Below are 21,907 nucleotides of genomic sequence, written 5' to 3'. Positions count from 1 at the left end.
TTAGCAGTTACTTTCTTTCAGTGTTTGAAATGTGCCACCCATTATTTTTGTTGCCAAGTCAACAAATAATGGGTTGCTTCTTAAAAATTATTCTTTTCATTTTCTGGCTGCTTTGAAGACTTTCTCTTAACCTCCACTTTTGAAGAGTTTAATATGGTATGCCTTCTCTCCGTGTCTGTATGCGTGTGTGTGCTTATCCTGCTTGGTTTTGAAGTGGTTCTTCAAAGAGTGCTTTTAGTATTGTCACTGAAATGGCTTTCAACTCTTGTCCCTTTGAGTAGATTTTCCAGTTTTTACGCAGATAATCTACCTAAAATGTAAATTTAGCCATGTTCTTACCTTTTAGATGGGCTTCCCTGGTGGCTCGGACAGTAAAGAATCCACCTACACTTTAGGAGACCCAGTTTCGATCCCTGGGTTGGGAAGATCTCCTGAAGAAGGGAATGGCAGCCCACTCCAGTATTCTTGCCTGGAGAATTCCACGGACAGAGGAGCTTGGTGGACTACAGTCCATGAAGTCACAAAGAGTCGGACACGACTGAGAGACTAATGCACAACACACTCACCTTTCAAATACCTATTAAGATAAAGCCCAGCCTCCTTGTCTCAGTCTATAAGTCTCCCCTGAACTAAGTGCACTAACATTTACACCCCCATTTACTTTTGCTTCCTGACTCTAACCTGGACCATAATAAGGTAAATATTTTAATTTCCCTCCCAAAACTTTCATAACTTTGTGTCTTTGCTTTTTCTGTTCTCTTTGTCTGAAATAACTTTTCCTTATCTCTGCTCCCACACACATCTTTATCCAGATAACACCCCCCACCCCACCACCATTCTTCAAAATTTATCTCACTAAGTCTTCCAGGAAACTTCTCTGTCGCTCCAGACTGGACTGTGGCTATTAATCTTCACTGACCTCCATTGTATCTCTTCCTGTGCAATATTGCAGTTGTCTTTTTAGGTTAATAGCCTCCTTACTGAGCACACTCAAAATCAAGCTACTTAGAAGCTAGAACCACAGCTTATTCATCTTTTCATGCTAAGTCCTTAACCCAGTTCCTGCCACATAATAAACAAATATTTATGGAATAAGGTGAATAAAATAAAAATAACTAGGATCCAGTGATATGTATTGTTTATCAATATTTATTGAGTCCCTCCTGTCTACCAGGCTCTGAGCTAAGTGCTTTATACGCATTATGTGCTTTAACCTTCCATAACAAGCCTCTAAAGTGCTATGCGTGTGTGCACACTAAGTCATTTCAGTCGTGTCCAACTCTCTGTGACCCTACAGACTGTAGCCCACAAGCCTCCTCTGTCCATGGAATTCTCCAGGCAAGAATACTGGAGTTGGTTCTCATGCCCTCCTCCAGGGGATCTTCCTGACCCAGGGGTCAAACCCATGTCTGTTATGCCTCCTGCATTGGCAGGCATAACACCTGGGAGGTGCTATAATCACCTTCGTTTTACAGATGAGGACACTGTGTTCAGAGAAGTATATTATTTGCTCAAAATTACACAGAGAGTAAATGACAGGTGCCAAATCCAAGCTTGTTTACTTATAGAATACAAAATCTTCCCCACAAAAATATGGACTAACTGACCCTCTTAATTGCTAATTTCTGGCATTATGACCCACTTCCAATCCCTACTAACATTTCCCTAGGTTTGAACACTAATTACTGTGTTGTCACCAACACAAGGCTGGTTTTGGATCATGTCAGCCCTCAATAAATACTTGTCAAATCATTAAAAAGTATAAATGAGAAAATAAAATTTTTACCATGACTGAATTGAGCAGGCTTATATCTGAGATATCTGAGTCATCCAACACCCCAGGGGCATTATGAGAATTAGCATAAAGAAAAATTAATTCAGATTCTCTTCAGGATCTAGGTAAGAGTTAGACTCTTGGAGACAGAGCCTGGACTATTTGAGGCCATTTGTGTAGGATGTTTTAAGTGAATTCTTCGACTGCTGATTGAACATCATTATGCATATTCTATAGGTGCAAGCAGAGCAAGCATGCTAAGCATGGTGGTCTCCCCTTTTTCAAGGGATGATATGAACAAAAGTCCCCACACACAAGTCCACTGTGGTCTGAAGGAGTTAAAGAATCTTGTAGATGAAACTGATTTGCCAGCAGAACGCCAAGTAGCCCCAAGAGGCTGCTGAATCTCAGGGTGGCATGCCCTTCTTCCTGGAGTTGTGCTTTGCATTATGGGCCATACAGTGTGCCCTGGCTGCTCTCTCAGAGGCCTTCTCAGTGTTGAGTGGGAGCTCTCATCACTGGGAAGCACGTACGTGATATGTATGCTATGTGTTTGGCTCAGCAGGGAAGATGACACTATGTTCTGGGGCAGCCTTTCGGGTGTAGTCTCATCCTGCCTCTGTAAAACACGTTCCTTGGTTTCAGCTGAAAAGGCTAGAAGGGGGATGAAGGCAGGAGGGGTTACTGTATGATTTCCTTCAGATTAGTCCTTGTCTTCATAGATTATTTCTTCCATATTCAATTGCTTTCAGGTCTAGCTCCAACCTCCCTGGAGTATTACTCACTCTCCTCAACCACAAAGGCAGGAGATGAAAGGGACAGGTGGGAGTTACTGTTTATCAGTGAGTGGCGCAGTTTTTCTTCACTGAGTGTGGATATAAGGGTATTTATACCTAGAGAGATCCTGGACTGGGCTGGGCTACTTTTAGTTGCTCAGTCATGTCTGACTGTGACCTCATGGACTGTAGCCCGCCAGGTTTCTTTGTCCATGGGGATTCTCCAGGCAAGAATACTGGAGTGAGTTGCTATGTCCTCTTCCAGGGGATCTTCCCAACCTGGGGATTGAACACAGGTCTCCTGCGTTGCAGGTGGATTCGTTACTGTCTGAGCCACCAGGGAAGCCCAAGAATATGGAGAGGGTAGCCTATCCCTTCTCCAGGGGATCTTTCTGACCCAGGAATCGAACTAGGTCTCCTGTATTGCAGGCGGATTCTTTACCAGCTGAGCTACCAGGGAAGCTCAGAGAGATGCTATACAAATCTAAAACATCATTATATTATATATGGTTATTTGAAAGATAAATGTTGAATTTCAAAGATATGACCATGACTGCCTGGAATGATACCTGTGATGAATTGAACCATGCATATTAGCCCAGTTAACTTAATAGGAGTTAAGAGAATTTGTAAATTGAACCTGAACTTCAAGAAAATAGGAATTCAAATAAATTTGGGCAATTAGGAAGAATACATTTTGGCTTTTACTTGCTGGATGGCAGTAAGTCATAGTGATACCTATGATTTACACAAAAGGCTGTACTTTTAATTTTATTTAAAAATTTAAAAAATTATCTATTTAGTTTTGGCTTCTCTGGGTCTTTGCTGCTGAGCAAGTGTTCCTCTAGTTGTGGCAAGTGGGGGCTACTCTCCAGTTGTGTACATGGGCTTCTCAAAGCAGCAGCTTCTCTTGCAGCAGAACACAGACACTGTGGCATGGGCTCAGTAGTTGTGGTGCACGGGCTTAGCTGCTCTGAGGCACGTGGAATCTTCCTGGACCAGGAATCCAACTTGTGTCCCCTGCCTTGGCAGGTGGATTCTTAACCACTGGACCACCAGGGGAGTTCACAACAGGCTGTATGGTTTTTAAGGCACTTTAACATACACTTTCATCTGGTTTGATCCTCACAGTAGCCATAGGAAGAGGATAGCAATATAAAAACCCTTTTGTTGAAATGAGGAAGGGGGTATCCAGGTGTTTTTCAGAGTCTGTGTCTTATTGTCAGTTGGGGAGTCAAGGTGAGCCTGGGACTTGTAACTTACTCTTCTGGTTCCAAACCCTTAGTCTTTCTACTACATTGTAGATTCATGATCTAAAATGCCTCAGTGCACTTAATTTTATTATTAAATCAGTTCTTTCCACTATGCTATACCTTTGCTTAGCGAGTAAAGAATCCACCTGCAATGCAGGAGACACAGGAGACATGGGTTTGATTCCTGGGTCAGGAAGATCCCCTGGAGAAGGAAATGGCACCCCACTCCAGCAGTCTTGCCTGGAAAATCCCACAGACGGAGGAGCCTGGTGGGCTACAGTCCATGGGGTCTCAAAGAGTCAGACATGACTGACCACATAACTTCGTGATATACCTTAGAGAAAAGCAGCAGTGGGATGTAGTCTGTGAAACTGTGCAGGCTTGAGGGGTATTGCTGTTGGCTAGAAGTTCTCATGTAGAGTCACATAGAGTCAGTCTTCAAGTACCGTTTGAGATTATGATGACAGGTACATCCCAATGCCCTGAAGTGCAGATTTCCAGAGGCAAATGCTACCCCATTATGCAGCCTTGCCTTCCCTCTCCCACAGCAGCGAAGCAGATTTTGTCAACAAGTGTGCTTTGGGTGCCGTTTGGGAATAGAAGTTTACTACAAGATCCCATTCCCCAGAGCCTGAAATCTAGACAGGATAAATGAACACGCACATACAAAATTGTGTGGTGCCAGCTCTTCTTGAAACAGCATTTCAGAGAAAGGAGAACCCAGTGAGAGCAAGAGTAGCTGCAGGAAGCTGCAGGAAGGAGGTGCTATTGAAAACAAACCAGATATAGATAAGGAATTAAATAGACTGAAGGGCGAGGCACATATTTCCAAGTGGAAGGACAACATGAGCCAAAGCTTAGAGGTAGGAACGGCTAGGATGTATATGTGAGACAGAGAAGAAGCCTTCTTGACTGGGACAGGAGGGCAAACCACTCATTTATTCTCCATTTAGAAGGAGAAGCAATGAAGACCAGACCAAACCAGAGGAAGAAGCCACAGGAGGAAGATGAGCTTTGGTGATGGGCTAGCAGGAATTCCACCCCCTCCCAGCTATATCTATAATGTTAACCAGGATGGTCCTCAGAGTGGTGGACTGCCCACAGTCAGCGTGATTTTTAGAAGAGGGGGATTTTTACTTTTGTACAATTTTTATGAGGGGGAGGTGTGAGGAAGTAGGAGAGAGGATGAAAAATGCTTTATGGTGGGGTTGGGGGGTGTGGGTTTCTACCAAGCACATTGCCCCCCACCCCCAAAAAGATTTACCACAAAACCAACCTCCTTCCTTGTCTTTACAGGTTGCTTCCTGCCCACCATCTTCCTTTGGGAGATGTCCCATTTTCTCTCTCCTTTCCCCCTTGGTACATACTTTTTCTTCTTATGGTGGGTTTTGTATTTTTAGCCTTGGCAGTTGCCGTGGCAACCACTAGAGCTGAACATTTTGTTTCCCAAGAACAAATGCATGTTTAAATATTCAAGCAATTTTCCGTTGTTCAAAGGAACTGAAATTTCAAGCATATTATTCAGACCATATGAGAGAAAGTGAATTTTCCATCCTTTATTTTAAGGATTCCTATAGTGTTCATACATTTCCAGGGTGGGATAGAGATCAGGATTAATGTTTACATCAAATGCGGTAAGCCCTGTTAGAAAGGAGAATAAGGAATATGTTAAGATATTTCCCTCCCCTCTGCAACTTTTTGGGGAAGATCTTAATAATGATTACTCCAGACAACAAGGATGGGGGCTAATTTCCTCCCTCTTCAGGAAAGTGAAAGTGAAAATGAAGTTGCTCAGTAGTGTCCGACTCTTTTCGACCCCATGGACTGTAGCCTATCAGGCTCTTCTGTCCATGGGATTTTCCATGGAATAGTACTGGAGTGGATTGCCATTTCCTTCTCCAGGGGAATCTTCCCGACCCAGGGATTGAACCCAGGTCTCCCACATTGTAGACAGATGCTTTACCGCCTGAGCCACAGGAAAGGAACATGCATAAAGAGGTGCCACTCTTTCCATGTTTAACTTACCACAGACAATGTTGGCATCAAATAACAGCTTTTGTTCAGTCTGTTGACCTTTTCTCACATTCCAGAAATTGTATAAATTGCATTTACAATATCAGAGTGCTCTCTTTTTAATCTATTCACTTATATTTTATTGGTCTCATGTTTGGCCCCATTCTTACCATGAAATTTGTTTTGTTTTCAATTTTTATTGCAATATAGTTGATTTACAACATTGTATACCAGGCTTCCCTGGCAGCTCAGTTGGTAAAGAATCTGCCTGCAGTGCAGGAAACCTGGGTTCGATCCCCAGGTTGGGAAGATCCCCTGGAGAAGGAAATGGCAGACTATTTCAGTATTCTTGCCTGGAGAATCCCATGGACAGAGGAGCCTGGTGGGCTACAGTCTCTGGGTTTGCAAGAGTCGGACATGACTTAGCAACTAAACCACCATCACAATGTTGTGGTAGCTTCTGCTGCATAGCAAAGTGAGTCAGTTATCCATACACATATATCCCCTCTTTTCCCACATACGCCATTACAGAGTACTGAGTAGAGTTCCCTGTGTTATAGAGTAGGTCCTGGTGCTCAGTCTCTCAGTCGTGTATGACTCTTCGTAACCGCATGGTAGCCCACCATGCTCCTCTGTCCATGGAATTTTCCAGGCAAGACTACTGGCCTGGGTTGCCATTTCCTCCTCCAGGGGATCTTCCTGACCTTCCTGTGTCTCCTCTATTGGCAGGTGGATTCTTTACCATTAAGCCACCTGGGAAGCCCACAGTAGATCCCTATTGGTTACTTTTTTACATATAGCGTTGTGTGTATATGTCAGTCCCAGTCTCCCAGGTTATTCCTCCGCTCCCTTTCTCCCACTGGTAACCATAAGTTTGTTTTCTACATTTGTGACTCTGTTCCTGTTTTGTAAGTAATTTCATTTATATCATTTTTTTTAGATTCCTGAGTATTCTTTTTACCCCTTAAGAATATTGCATGTGCATTTTATAGACTGTGGATTGCAAACACAGCTTTATTTTAGTGTCTAAATTTCTGAAGCATATCCCAGCCTCCAGACTCTTCTGAAGTACACTGGAGTGTACGAATGACTCTCCCACACATTTAGACTAGGATTCTTAACCTTGGCTCCATGAAATTGAATGGAAAAAAAAATTATACCATTACTTTCACTAACTTCTAAGATTCATTATTTTTGTTCCATTATAATTAAAAATAACAAACCATAAGTTGCCACTAGACATTCCTTCACATTACCATTGTTAATGAATTATCCAAACTTTGTGCATACTCATCACTACTTTGAAATTATGTTAGTTGTTAGATACATTGTACAATCCAGTCTTCTTATTGTAAGTTAATAAAGTATATATATATAATCATTCGTGCAAGTGAAAGTCACTCAGTTGTGTCCGACTCTTTGTGACCCCCATGGACTATACAGTCCATGGAATTCTCCAGGCCAGACTACTGAAGTGGGTTGGGTAGCCTTTCCCTTCTCCAGGGGATCTTCCCAACCCAGGGATCGAACCGAGGTCTCCCGCATTGCAGGCGGATTCTTTACCAGCTAAGCCACAAGAGAAAGTCAAGAATACTGGAGTGGTTAGCCTATCCCTTCTCCAGTGGATCTTCCTGACCCAGGAATTGAACCAGGGTCTCCTGCATTGCAGATGGATTCTTGACCAACTGAGCTACCAGGGAAGCTCATAATCATTCATACTACAAATTTAAATGTTTATTATTTTGAGAACAGTATTTAAATTGCTTTTCTTTGTAGCAAATTATGTTTTATTTTATTCATTTAAAACCATTATTCTGAGAAGAGGTTCTGTAGGGTTTCCAGATTACCAAAGGGTCCGTGGCATACGAAAGTTTAAAGAACTTGCCTGGACCTTTAAAGAACCTTGTAATCTACATGTTCACATTCTAGTGTTATTGTCTGCATCTATGACTAGCTGTGTCTTAAGGAAGCAATTTGACCCATCCCCTTATTTAATTTTATTTATTAAAGATCACAGAAACATTGAGCCATGTTTCTCAGTAGCAAGATTTGGACCTTGTCAAAAAAGTTTCAGTTTTTTTGAAGGCAGTAATCTTTTTGAAGGAGGTGATCTTTTTGAAGGAGCTATTGGTGTTGATTCACTGTCATCATATGGGATATTTTGTGTACTCTGTCCATTTTTGAGCACTGATGAAAGCGGGAATCTGTAAGAAGAAGCTATCAGGCAACAGGCTGAGGAATTCTGAGAATACTTGAGGTTTGCATGTGCTTTATAGAGAGGATTGCTGTCCTTTCTCATGCTGCCTTGTATTCTTGAGAAAAACACCTGCAATGATGGGCTGAAAACTTTCTCTACACAGCTTCTTAGGTAACCTCCCAGCTGGAAATGAATTCCACAAGCCGCACCTGAGGTCTTCATTGCTTTATCTGAAAATCTCCTCACTTTTGTACATTCAAATGAGAGTATTTTGGAGACAATTTCTTATTAACCAGAGGCATCTCTTGTGATATACTTGGCCATCTTGAAGCATCTCCTGCCAATCTTATTTATATGTACCTTTACTGCTTCCCCAACTCATTCCACATCCCCATAGTCTTACCATGTGAGGGATAAAACAGACCTACACCACAAATATCTTGAATATCTCAAAATGTTCAAAGTAGTAGGGATTAGACAAGAATATTTGGTTGCTCCTCCTCAGGGGGCTCTGCCTGAAGTCTTTAAGGGAAGTCTTTTTCCTTCCTACTGGCGAGTGTACTCCAGAGACCCTGAGCTCAGAAGGTTGAGCTTATCCAGAGAGGCCTGGGTTGCCACTTCTGTCCCAATCAAGTGAAGGCTAGAGGGAGGAGGTTGTGAATGGTCAACATTGATTCTCTGAGCTTACTCCTCTTGAAGTGAAAGGATTAAGTGCAACCAGAAAGAACTGGTTTAGCAAGAATTTTCAATAAGGAAGGGACTTACCATTTGATTTCATGCTTTACAAAGGGCAGGTCTTAGTTTCCAAAGCATGTCAACCATTCTGCTCCTGTCCTGAGAGTAGGAAAGCCGCTGGGGTCAGGTGGGGCCAAGTCAGAGGCCCAGGCTTCCTAGCATCCTTGGCTGTGTTGAAAGGTGATCAGTTGGATGAATAGCTAAGAGGCATGTGGTTTGGGGGAATCTCTGCTTTATACTGCCTCCTTTCAGCCTGGAGAAAAATCAATTGAATCCACTTTTTAAAAACAACTATTGATCACCATGTGCAAAGCTCAATGCTGGAGCCACTGGGGATTCAGGGGGTGAAAAGTACATGGTTTCTGACTTCAAGATTTCATCAGCCAATTAAAATGACTAACACATCTAACTAACTTTGAGACAATTCTGTAATGAGTGCTAAATTATGGTTACAAACATGCTTTATGAGAGAGAGGATTCTTTCTTTCTCTGTGAATCTGAGAAGGCTTCTTGAAAGATTTAAGATATAAATGGACCTTGAAGGAAATGCAGGAGTTTAATAAATAAATAAGTGCTAGAGAAGATTAGCAAGGGAGGAGAAAACCTTTCATATAAAAGCTAAAACTTAAACTGGGGTCCAAAGCAGAAGGATGAAGGGCATTATTTGAGAAATACAGAGTAATCTCAGATGAATTTACTAGGTGGAGAGGAGGAGATGAATTGCATAATTAGAGGCCAGCCTGTGGAAGGCTGGACTGAATGGTTTGGAATTTATCCTGTAGATGGTAGGAAGTCACTGAATGTCTGTGATCAAGGGAATGATATGATCAAAGGCAAACCTATTTGCAAAGCAGAAATAGGGATACAGACATGGAGAACAAATGTATGGACATCAAGGGAGGAGAGGGAGGAGGGATGAATTGGGAGATTAGGAATGACATATATACACTACTATGTATAAAGCAGATAACAAGTGAGAACCAACTGTACAGAGCGGGGAACACTAGTCAGTGCTCTGTGTGACCTAAATGGGAGGGAAATCCTAAAAAGACGTGAAATACATAAGTGTACAGCTGATTCACTTTGTTTCTATTGTTCAGTCACTAAGTAGTGTCCGACTCTTTGCAGCCCCATGGACTACAGCATGCCAGGCTCCTCTTTCCTCCACTATCTCCCCAAATTTGCTCAAATTCATGTCCATTGAGTTGGTGACGCTATGTAACCATCTCATCCTCTGTTGCCCCCTTCTCCTTTTACCTTCAATCTTTCCCAGCATCAGGGTCTTTTCCAGTGAGTGGGCTCTTCACATCAGGTGACCAAAGTACTAGAGCTTCAGCTTCAGCAACAGCCCTTCCAATGAATATTCGGGGTTGATTTCCATGAGGACTGACGGATTTGATCTCAGTTTGCTATATAGTAGAAACTAATACAACATTTTAAAGCAACCCCAATAAAATTTTTTTTAAAAAGCTGAGTATAAGGAAGATAGTTCTGGTAAAAGTGTGTGGACTAGAATTGAAAAGAGGGGAAGACTGACTTATGAACTGAGGATGGATGTTATAAGTGGAAAGAGGGAGTTGGATCTGAGAAACGTTATGGAGACAGAGCTGACAGGACTAGAAGATTGGCTTGCAGCAGTCAGCCCATCTAATCTTTAATTTCTGACATCCAATAAACCATAGAGTCATAAACTTCATCTTGTGACATATTAGAACTGACACAGTATTAGAGATAATCTATACTTTGCCTTATTTGAAGGGAAATTGAGACTTAGAGAGGTCAAGTTTTAAATCATACTAAATTTTAGCAAAAGAGCTTAACTCTTCATATTAATTTTTCAAATAACATGGAAATGTAGTTAATAATTCAAAATGTATCCTTATTTTATTAAAAAGGCCAACTGAAGCATGAGCAGATGAAAATAGGGCATTCAAGGTGTCCAAAAAGACTCTCCTCCTACCACATCATCTCTTGGGCCTCCCTGGTGGCTCAGATGGTAAAAAAACTCTGCCTGTAATGCGGGAGATGCAGGTTAGATCCCTGGATCAGGAGGATCCCCTGGAGAAAGGAACACTCACTCTAGTATTCTTGCCTGGAGAATTCCATGGACAGAGAAATCTTGAGGGCTATAGTCCATAGGGTCACAAAGAGTCAGACAAAACTGAATGACTAACACAAACTTGGTACAAAAACTCAGTTTGCTATTCAGACATTAAAAACAGCACTCTCTCCTGTTTCCTTTACCATCTTTGTGTCTACTGTTTGGTGTTTTGTTTTTAGTTATGCTAGAAAATATTATGGGGCAAAATCTGGACTTACCCAGTTGTGGCTCATTTAATTCCAAGTATCAGTCTCAGTGGAATCCAGCCAAGAATACCTGGTTGTATAATAAATACAAGGCCTCAGAGAGGATCTACCTAGCATGTGGAGAAAATGAAGCTAGATTATGTATTAGGATTCTTCAAGAGACAGATATCTATGCTGCTGTCATCAAACTATCATGTTATTCACTTCTTAGCCCTGGGCTCAGCTCTCATGTCTTTACACAGCCAAGGAAAATAAGAAGCGGCTAAGGTAGGAGCATGCTAGATCTCTCAGGTTTGAGCTATCTTAGGAGGAGGAATTTGCTCTGCAATTTTAGTTCTGAAACTTCTGTTTCTAGGCCCAGTTCAGATGGTTGTAGGGAAAGAAGGAAAAGATGCAACTTCAGCAGCTTCTGTTTATGGCAGATCATGGGGCCTGGGATATTTTGACTCCAGGCAAAGGCAGACATAAATATACATTTAAAAAAAGTTTTCTTATCTGTGTTTCCAGCCTAAGAAAAACATAAAATTTAGAGGCAAAGAGAATCAGAAAGAATAAAAATTCTGTGAGACTTCAGGATTAGACTTGGTAGAATTTAAAGTAGCACAGTAGTCCAGAAATGCCCTTTCAATTTGTAAGATATATCAGAAGAGGTCACTTCAGTTTATATTTATTGAGCACTCTTGATGTGTTGATTAATATGCTGTTTCTTTATTTTTCATTATTTTATATTTTATTTTTCTCTAGTTTTATTGAGGTATAACTGACACATTAAATTGTAAGATATTTAATTTGTGCAATATGATGATTTGATACATTATAAAAGATTGCCTTCATTGGGTTATTTAATGTATCCATCAAAATTTTAATTATACAATACAGTGTTATCAACTATGAAATTGAAAGTCTCTCAGTTGTGTCCGACTCCTTGCAACCCCATAGACTCTACAGTCCATGGAATTCTTTGGGCCAGAATACTGGAGTGGGTAGCCTTTCCCTCCTTCAGGGGATCTTCCCAACTCAGAAATAGAACCAGGGTCTCCTGCATTGCAGGCAGATTCTTTACCAACTGAGCTATCAGGGAAGCAGTCACCACATTATACATCACATCCTCTAAGAGTTTCTTAATTAATCTTCCAGCACCTCTTTTAGGTAAGTTCTATTAATACCCATTTTTCAGATAAGAAAACTAAGGCTCAGAGAATTCAAGTAAATGGCTTGAAGTTTGAATGAATGAATGAATGATGAAATGTTTTGTTAATTTAACAAAGTCTGCTTTAGGCTTAGCATGATGATGAAGCACAGGCTGAAGTTTTGCCAAGTACAGTTGATTTTTATTGTTAATGAATTCTGTGTTTTCAAATTCACTCGCTAGAATTTATTCCAACACCTGTGATGCTTTTGCAATCATTCATGGACACATCAGAGCAAAAAAAAAAAAAAAATTAAGTCTTTTGACACACATATGCAAATAAAGCAACACTCCACCTTCTTATTTCAGCTTTCGTACTCTAAACTTGTAATTTTTGCAGTCTATTTAGTGCCAGATTTTGTGTGTGTGTGTGCCTTTTGTTGAAGGTTTCACTGTTTAAAATGACCCTAGGCATAGGGTTGAAGTGCTATTTAATATGCCTAAGTGCTAGACAATTGTAAGGTGCATTACAGAGGACATACTTGTGTTGGGTAAGGTTGTATAGGCAGGAGTTACAATGCTGTTGGCCATGAATTCAATGTTAGTTAATCAACAAAGTGTATTAAATGAGACATCTTTAAACAAAAATGCATATAAAACAAGGTTGTGTGCTAAGTTGCTTCTGTCATATCCAACTCTGACCCTGTGGACTGTAGTCTGCCGGGCTCCTCTGTCTATATGGATTCCCCAGGCAAGAATACTGGAGTGGGTTGCCATGCCTTCTTCCAAGGGATCTTTCCAACCCAGGGATTGAATCTGTATCTCTTAAGTCTCTTGCATTGGCAGGAAGGTTCTTTACCACTAGCGCCACCTAGGAAGCCCCTATGATACCAATAATAAATAAATAAATTGTATTTGATATTTGGCAAAACTAATACAATTATGTAAAGTTTAAAAATAAAATAAAATTAAGAAAATACACATAACATATAAAAAAAAGAAATTAAACAACAAATATACTATATGTTTAATAAACATATATTAAATACCAAAAAAAATTTATTTTTAATTGAAGGATAATTGCTTTACAATATTGTGTTGGTTTCTACCTAAATTGTATATTTAAAATATTTTTTAAATGTTATGTATTGATCAGTTGACAAAAATGTTGTGAGCAGAGGCTTGCAGGAACCTAATCCTGTATTTACCCTCAGAGCAATGGTTCAGTATTCAGTAATGCATTGCCTACAGAGATTTTATAGAACACAAATATGGTGAATAACAAAGCAACTGTGTTTGTCATCCCTAGGCAACTATTGATAATAGCTACATTTAATTACTATGTACTATGTGTCAGGCATTGTGCTAGGTGTGAGGGATACTGTGATTACAGAGACAGATACAAACACAGGCCCTTCTCTCAAAGAATTTACAGTTTACCAGAAATACGTGTATCAATCTACTCATTACAAGAGTGGTGGCTGTGATGAAAGGGGAAATATGACATGCCAGGAAAGCATGTAACTGAAGAACCTAATGTACAGGGACACAGTGTTATTCTCCCATGCATAGGGGACTGGCAGGCACAGAATGGCTAAGTAATCTGTTCCAAGTTTCTTTTTCCCACTTTGGACAGCTGCCTTTAGGAATGGAAAAAATGTTGGGAGATTGAAAGACGAAAATGATGAGTAGTCTCACTATTAAAGGAATCTTGATTTTATTGAGATTCACTTTAAATTCCAAGGTAGAGAAATGTGAAGGTGTCAGAAGCCACTGTAAACGAAGGTGAAAATGAAGAATCTGCAGTGCTCCAATTTTAACAGCAGTCAGTGAGCTGCAAGCCAGTTTCCTAAGCATTTCTGTATTTCCAGCCTTGAAGAATAAATCTGCTACATAAAAATGAGGTAGCTCTATGCAAATTCATTTTAGTCTCTAAAATAGAAATTTCACAGAGAAGTGTGTTCCTTTCTCCTCTCTTTTCCTCCTTTATCCAGCTCTATTGCTTTTCTCTGAGGACCATGGTTTCTCTACTGGAGCTGTATTCAGTTTTAAGAGGAAGTTTGGTATTGATATGTTCAAGTTACTGAGAGTAAGAAAATAGAGAGGAACAGAGCAAGTAGTAAATGGTTTTCTCTCAGCTGACTCTCACTTCCTAGCCATTTAATTTGTTTCTGGTAATGGGTAACAACTCTACAGGGATCTTGGTGACGTATACACTAGAAATGGAAAAATCTATAGGGAAACGCCTGTTTGCCTTGTTTGTGGGAACACAGCAACACTCCTCTGGCCTTGTGCTTAAAGTGGCGCTTTCCAGAACAAGGTACAGACACCAGAGAGAAAAAGACTGAAGAGGGTAGAGCCTGGGGTAGGGAGTGGGGGAGGGGCGCCTATCGCGTGGCGATCTTAATGAACAGTCTGACAGAGGAGCCCCTTTTCCAGCCCAAGAGGGACTGCTTCAGTGTTCTCTGAGAGGGCACAAATTCAATTCACCTCTTCTGGCATATGTCCCAGTTCTGCTTTCTTTGTGTTTTGGAAATCTTTGATGTTGCAGTTGTGGCCCTGGAGAACTGTCTATTGTATGTACAATGCTGTCCTGCTTCACAGTACCCCAGTCCCTGAAGTGGGTGGGGATGATTACCCATAGGTGTTCTGATGGGAAACAGACCCTTGGAAGAAAAAATTATTTTTCCAGGGCTCTCCAGCCAGTGAGTCACATAGCTGGGACTTAAAACCTGTAACCATCAGAGGCCATAGAGCAGCCAGAAACGCAGACACGAAAATGTTCTCTGAATACTCACTTCTTAACTTACCGTGTGCTGAGGACTCAGTCATCTTTCTTTAAAATCAGCTAAATTATAGAATGTCTGAAAATCCCGTATTCTACTGATGTCACTGCAAATATGGCTGATTAAATCCCAAGGAAGGACAGATGAAACAAAAATGATGTCTGAAATTTAATTTCAGGAATGAACCATTTGATTTAAAGATCCCTTCTGCCTTGAATAAGGATTCTACATGAACATATAGCTGAGCTTAGCTTTCTTGTTTAAGATAGGACACTGGCAAAATTAAAACACATGTGTGACAGATCTCTCACAAATGACCATTATTGTTCAAATTAGAAAACATAGATTCAGTATAAGGTTGCCAGATAAAATGCAGGATGCTCAATTAAATTTGCATTTCAGTTAAACAATGAGTAATCTTTTAGTATAAGGGTGTGATAAACACTACATCCGTTAAATATTGCATGGGCCAGTCTTACACTAAAAATTTATTTAGTGTTTATCAGAAATTCAAATTTAATTTAAATTTACTTTAGTGTCCTGTATTTTTATTTGTTAAATCTAACAACTCAAATCCAGTGACATAAAATCAACAGCTGGTCCAAAATATTAAAAATTTGGAGTATCATAAATATAGGCCTTCTCAGAGCATATGCTCTATAAATATTTATACAAGTTGAAAGGGAACATCTTCTTATGTGCTAAATATATCCATTTCATAACAACTCTACAAAGTAGATATTTTTTTCTTCGGAGGACTTACATGAATTTTTCAGAATCACACAGTAAGTAATATTGATGACATCATTATCAAAGGTCTACATAAAAACCCATGGGCTTTCAAAATGAAAATTCAGAAACTTTGAGATATCTCATGATCGTAAGGGAAAAAGCTTTTAAGACATCAAGTCAGCTTTGCAATAGGGACTGGAAACAAAGTTCACTGGGCCAACCAGAAGTTCACACTGTCAACTCAGGCTACACCATTGATTTGAGTAATTGGGGCCCAGTTTTAAGAGTACTGCAGATATTTCTTTGCATATACTTAAAACCTATAGGCAATACACCAAGATAGAGTGCTTCCTGAAGTCTGCTTTGAAATGGAAATTCAACTGAAAGAACTTCTTCATTCTCCAAACATAGAATATTTAGATAAAATATGCCAACAAAAGCTAAATATACTGCTAAGCTCAAAAGAAGGGGGAAATTCATAGGTTGCAGAAATAAAGAGAATCTCAAAGTCAAGAGGAGGAGTAATACCCTGAAGCCACAGTGATTCAAGGTCCTGGATATAAGTTTTAGATGATGGATATTGCGTTTCTCATGTTCACTGAGGATAGTCTATGAGATCCAGAGCTGTTTGAGATGACCAATTGCAAAGGAGTCCCTACTGCTAATATTTTTGAAAGTATATACATTCTATGGAAGAGGGACTGATTAGAAAAATTATACGTATTCATCTGAGGACCTGACTAAGAACTAGATGGGATGGGAGCCCTGGATGGGAAATGTGTCAACCATAAAAGTCAGAATCTCCATATTATAAAAAGAATTTGTCTAGAATCTAATTCTATCCTACATTTGTTTGGCAGGAACCCCAGATTTAGAAATTAGCAAAAACTGGTCCAAAAAAAAGTCCTAAGGCCCTGGCAGAAGCAAATGTGAAAATGCTTTGTAGGTGCACTTCTGTTAATCAGTACAATAGAACCCCTTCCAAAAACTACTTCTAGTAAAAAATAAACTTAGGAATAAAATCACCATTAACACAAGCAAATCCTGAGAAAGACTCAGCAACAACATGAATAGAAAATTATCAGTTGGGAAAAAGAGAATTAGAAAATAAATGTACTTAAATATTCATTTTAGAACATTAAAAAAGAGATATAAGTCAGAAGACAAGAAGAAAATAGCATAAGAAAGAAAAAGCAAAAAGAATATAATTTCTTGAAAGAAAAACTTTAGTAATTAGATTAAAGTCTCAAATTATGAGTTAAACAGCAACAGTCTACAGCAGCTAAAGGAAGGTAGATTGGAGTAGATAATTCAGAATTCAGGAAAAGTGATGGAGATGGGCATACTATAAAGAGATTAAGTGATATGGACATTAGATGAGAATATTGACTATACAATGTTAGAAAAAATGGACATTAGACAGTGTTAAAAATGATACTCACTTCGATTTTTCTTAACTGAAGAAAGATATGAGTCCTCATACTAGAATTGCACAAGCAATCCCAAGGAGGATGAATTTCATAGTGAAACTGCAGAATAAAAAGATAGGAACAAATACATTTTATAAGGTACAAAAGAGAAAAGACATATTATCCACAAGGAAAACTAATGTCATAGTCTACATTAGTAGCAATGGAAACCAGAGTAAAAGGGAATAATATCTTCAAAATATTAAACTAAGTTGTCATTGAAAGGTATGATAAAATTATTTGCGTACAAAAGACTGAGCTTACTAATAATATTCACTGAAAGAAATTACTAAGAGGTGGACTTCACAAAAATGAAAATTATTCCAGAGTGAAGGTTTGAGAAACAAAAAACAATAGAAAGTAGAGAATTAGTAAGTGTGCAGTTAAATCAAAATAACTATAAACAAGAACAAAAAAGATCATTTGGGGAAGTTTAAAAACAAGGTGAGACTAACGTAGAATAACATGAAAATGTGGGGGGAGTTGGAGTTACAGCATTCTAAAGTGCTTTTTTGTCAAGAAGAGATACTATTTAAAGTTGGACTTTATTAACATATCCATGTTAAAGAAGGACATATATATCGAAAAGTATAGATTAATTAAGGGGGAAGTTTTTGATAGTATATAGTAAAAGAAGAAATTTAAAAGCTGATAAACAGCATAGAACTCAGAAAGTGCACCAAAAAATATAGAAATAAATCCAGATGTTTAATAATCATAAACTGGTTAAAATTACTGATAAAAGGTAAGGAATTTCAAATTAAATTATAAGAATACATTATTCATATAATTAATAAGAACTGATAGAAGTTTTAAATAAAAGATGTATCAAGGAAAAAGAAAACTGATGTTGTATTATTAATATCAAATGTAACTTTTAAGATACAACCATTAATAGTTATAAGAAGTGTTAGTTCTTGATAATTAAAAGAATAATTCACCAGGCAAACAAATAGTCATTTCCTATTACAAAAATTAAACTGATAAATATAAGATCAAGCAAATAACAATTGTAAAAATATATATATTTTTTCTTAGTATTTACAAGCTTGATTTATAAAGGTGTATGGGGCACATTGCCCATCAAAGAGAGAATTTAACCTATACTCTTTATCCCGTAAGCACTTTTCCATAGGAAAGGAAGCAAGAGAAAATTTCCCAAGTTGATTCATGTAGCTATCCTAACTTTGAAGACAATAACAATCCTAGAAGGTACCATTAACAGCAAACTCTTAACAGTAAACATAAATGCAAATTTCATAAAACATAAGGAAACTGAACCTACTCATTTATTATTATTTTAAAAATATATCATGATCAAAGAAGTGTTTATTCCAGAAGTTCAGGGATATAGTAACATTAAGAAATCTGCAGTGTAGTTTGCCATATTAACAGATTCATGAAGAAAAATCAGATAAGCCAGTCCAGGTTCAATGAATGATACAGGGTGCTCAGGACTGGTGCACAGGGATGACCCAAAGGGATGGGATGGGGAGGGAGGTGAGGTGGGGGGTTCAGGATGGGGAACACATGTATACCCGTGGCTGATTAATGTCAATATATGGCAAAACCAATACAATATTGTAAAGTAACTAGCCTCCAATTAAATAAATTTATATTAAAAATAAATGAAAATGAAGGGTAAAAAAAGAAATTCAAAAAAAGAAAAAAAGAAATTCAACCGATGCAGAGAAGTCATTTGATAAAAAAAATAAACCACTCTTTGTGGTTACATACAACACTTAGCAAACTGTAAGAGAAAAAGTTCCTTAACTTGATTAGGAGAATCTAACAAACATGCACAGTGAACACAACACTTAAAACCTCGAATCAGTTCCTCTAAAGTCAGAAATACATCTGAGATACCCACTGTTGTTTCTATCCGTTACTGAACCAGAGGTCTCAGATAATACAGAGAAGTAAGAAAATAAAAAGGAAGAATTAGGATCAGATTAGGAGGAACAGAATTTTCTATCAGTGGACAAGTTATTAGAACAATTATTTGAGATACTTTCTAAGTTAGAAGATCAATATTAGGAAATCTAATTGAAGGTGAGGAGAAGGGGCAGTTTTCAAGACATGGCTTTCATTGTGTAGGCATATAACGGTCTAAACACCCCCATTTAGCCATTCCTTCAGCAGAGCTGGATTTAGTTTGATTACTCTGTGTTGTCTGTCATTTTTTGTGATAGATTCTTTGGTCAGATTTGCTGCATTGACCACTGAATTGTACCTTTCCAAGATACATTTCTCTTTGTTCTTTCACTTCCGGATGTAGAGTATAAATGCAACATAGCCTAGAGATATTCTGATACACACACACACACACACACACACACACACATATATATATATATATATATATATTTACTGCTACTCATTGAGTTCCAATCAGTGAATAATTTGGAAACAGCTTACCAGCTTGAATCTGGACCCTGCCACTAAATAAACTATGTGACTGATCAAAATCACTTAAACTTTCTGGAAGTCAGTATCCTTACCAAGTGGAAATGACACCACATCTCACTCTCAGGGATCCTGTAAGCCCCTAATGAGATAATGTATGTGAAATTGTTTTGTAAACTGTAAGGTCCTTGGTAAATATCTGGTATGTTATTTGCTTACAAGTTTAGGAAGGTCACTTGGCGGAGGCAAGTGTATATATATATATATATGTGTGTGTGTGTGTGTGTATATATATATGTGTGTGTGTGTGTGTGTGTGTGTGTGTGTGTGTGTATATATATGTATGTATATATATCAGGTATTCTCAAATTCTGATATGTATACCAGAATTCAACGTTCCAGCTAATATATACTTTCAGCCAACACGCTGAAGGATTTCAGGTGTCTATATTCTCCAGCCAAAAGAATTTTACTGAACTTAATAGGAAACTCAATATTTTTAGGTTTCCCTTTCAATGATTAAGGACAGAGGCATTTATAACACATGTTATCCCACCATGAGGCTTCAGGCTGAGGACCCAGAGAGTGAAGTTTATTTGCTCTGATAGCTGAACTGATTGAATGATGGTCACAGCTGGGGCGACAGGTAGGGGAAAACAACACTGTCCCAGGAGGGAAAAGGAAATAGATATTTAAGAACACTGGGATCTAATTACTACAGACCCAGGTGGCTCATTGAGTGGGAATACTTTTTTTCCTCCTCTTGGAAATGACTTTATCCTTTTCCTGTTAGAGTTTCTTATCTTTTTGGTGGCCAGGGGAATATATGCCTCTGCCAAGTGACCTTCCTAAACTCGTAAGCAAGTAACATACCAGACATTTACCAAGGACCTTACAGTTTACAAAGCAATTTCACATACATTATCTCATTATGGGCTTACAAGATCCCTGAGAGTGAGGAGTGGTGTCATTTCCACTTGGTAAGGATACTGACTTCCAGAAAGTTTAAGTGATTTTGATCAGTCACATAGTTCATTTAGTGGCAGGGTCCAGATTCAAGCTGGTAAGCTGTTTCCAAATCATTCACTGATTGGAACTCAATGAGTAGCAGTAAATAAGATATCAGAAGCCATCTGTCTGTAGGTAATAGCTTTTCTGGGAGTCTGGGTCTCTGCCAAGGACAGAGGGTACAGAATATTGTGTTTAGGAGCTGTCCCATGGATTTCATTAACTGCAAAGGGCTTGGATTTGGGTGTCTTGAATTCTAGTCTTGACTTGTCTACTGTGTTTGGGATCTTGGGCAATTTATTAAATCTCTCCTGTCATAGTTTTTCTATTCATTAAATGATTACCCTAATGACATTAGAGTTGCTGTGAGTACAAAGTAAATTAATAAACAACATCTTAGGAAGCTTAAAGTGCAATATGAAAGAGAGAAAAATATAATCCCAGTCAATAATAATGTAGTAAACAGCAAAGCAAGCTTTAGTTTCTGTTAACCTTTTGAAGTCTGCTCATTGGCCCCTCAGGTAAATATTGAAGACACTAACTGATATTGCATGTAAATTATTTTTCTAATTAGAAAAAAACACTAAAACATATCAGTATTAAAAATCATCCACATTTCTAATATTAGAAATTGATATAAGGTAAGAACTTAAAGTCTCCTACCCTCCGCTTCCCTCCACCTTCCCTATTGCCCCTTACTTGGACTCCAGAATTAATCACCATGGACTGTTTCTTGCTTCATTTCCTTTGGTTTCTTGATTTTCATGAATTGTACTCCTCTGAGAAATAATATTGTCCTGCAAATAATGACCATACCTTAGAATTGCTCAGAGTTTTATGGTTTTTGAAGCAGTTGCTTGAGTACTGTTCTGAACCACCAAGGAGCCCATATGAAGTGTTCGTTATGGCTCTATTTTGCAGACCAGACAGGTAAGTATGATGAATATTTATTGAGTATGACTGTGAGTCAGATACTGGGTAGTCCATGGGTGATTGAAGTCGAGTTCTAAAGGAATCATCGTTTAGGGAGGGGGATAAACATGATGTATGTAACTGCATCTCCATGAAACAAATTTGTACAAAGTACAGGAAGACTGTAGAAGAACGAGTGAACTTATTCTGCCTGGGCCTGGAAGTAAAGAGAGCTAAGGAATATTTTATATAGGCGATTCCAATAATGCACAATTTGTTGAATGATATTTCAATCCAGAGAAGCAGTGCTTAGTCAAGGTCACACCAATAGAAATGACTCAAACTCATTTACAGAGGCTCCAAGTCCAAAGTTCTTCTTTCTCCCACACTTTGCCATACAGTTTATGGCT

The 21,907-nt window shown here is 38.7% G+C and overlaps 1 long non-coding RNA gene across 1 annotated transcript; it reads right to left on the bottom strand.

The window, feature by feature from the left end:
• Positions 1 to 5,344: 5,344 nt before the first annotated feature.
• On the bottom strand, positions 5,345 to 21,577 carry LOC133227705 (uncharacterized). The gene is made up of 4 exons (XR_009729916.1): positions 21,402 to 21,577; positions 17,145 to 17,231; positions 10,006 to 11,125; positions 5,345 to 9,001 (listed from the first exon to the last, which is right to left on the bottom strand). It is a non-coding gene; the product is annotated as an uncharacterized LOC133227705 (long non-coding RNA).
• Between the last annotated feature and the right edge of the window lie 330 nt (positions 21,578 to 21,907).

This window comes from Bos javanicus, chromosome 16 (genome assembly GCF_032452875.1).
Source record: "Bos javanicus breed banteng chromosome 16, ARS-OSU_banteng_1.0, whole genome shotgun sequence".
Classification (NCBI taxonomy): domain Eukaryota; kingdom Metazoa; phylum Chordata; class Mammalia; order Artiodactyla; family Bovidae; genus Bos; species Bos javanicus.
Note: the sequence above shows the minus strand (reverse complement) of the source record. Positions and strands in the feature narration are given on the sequence as shown.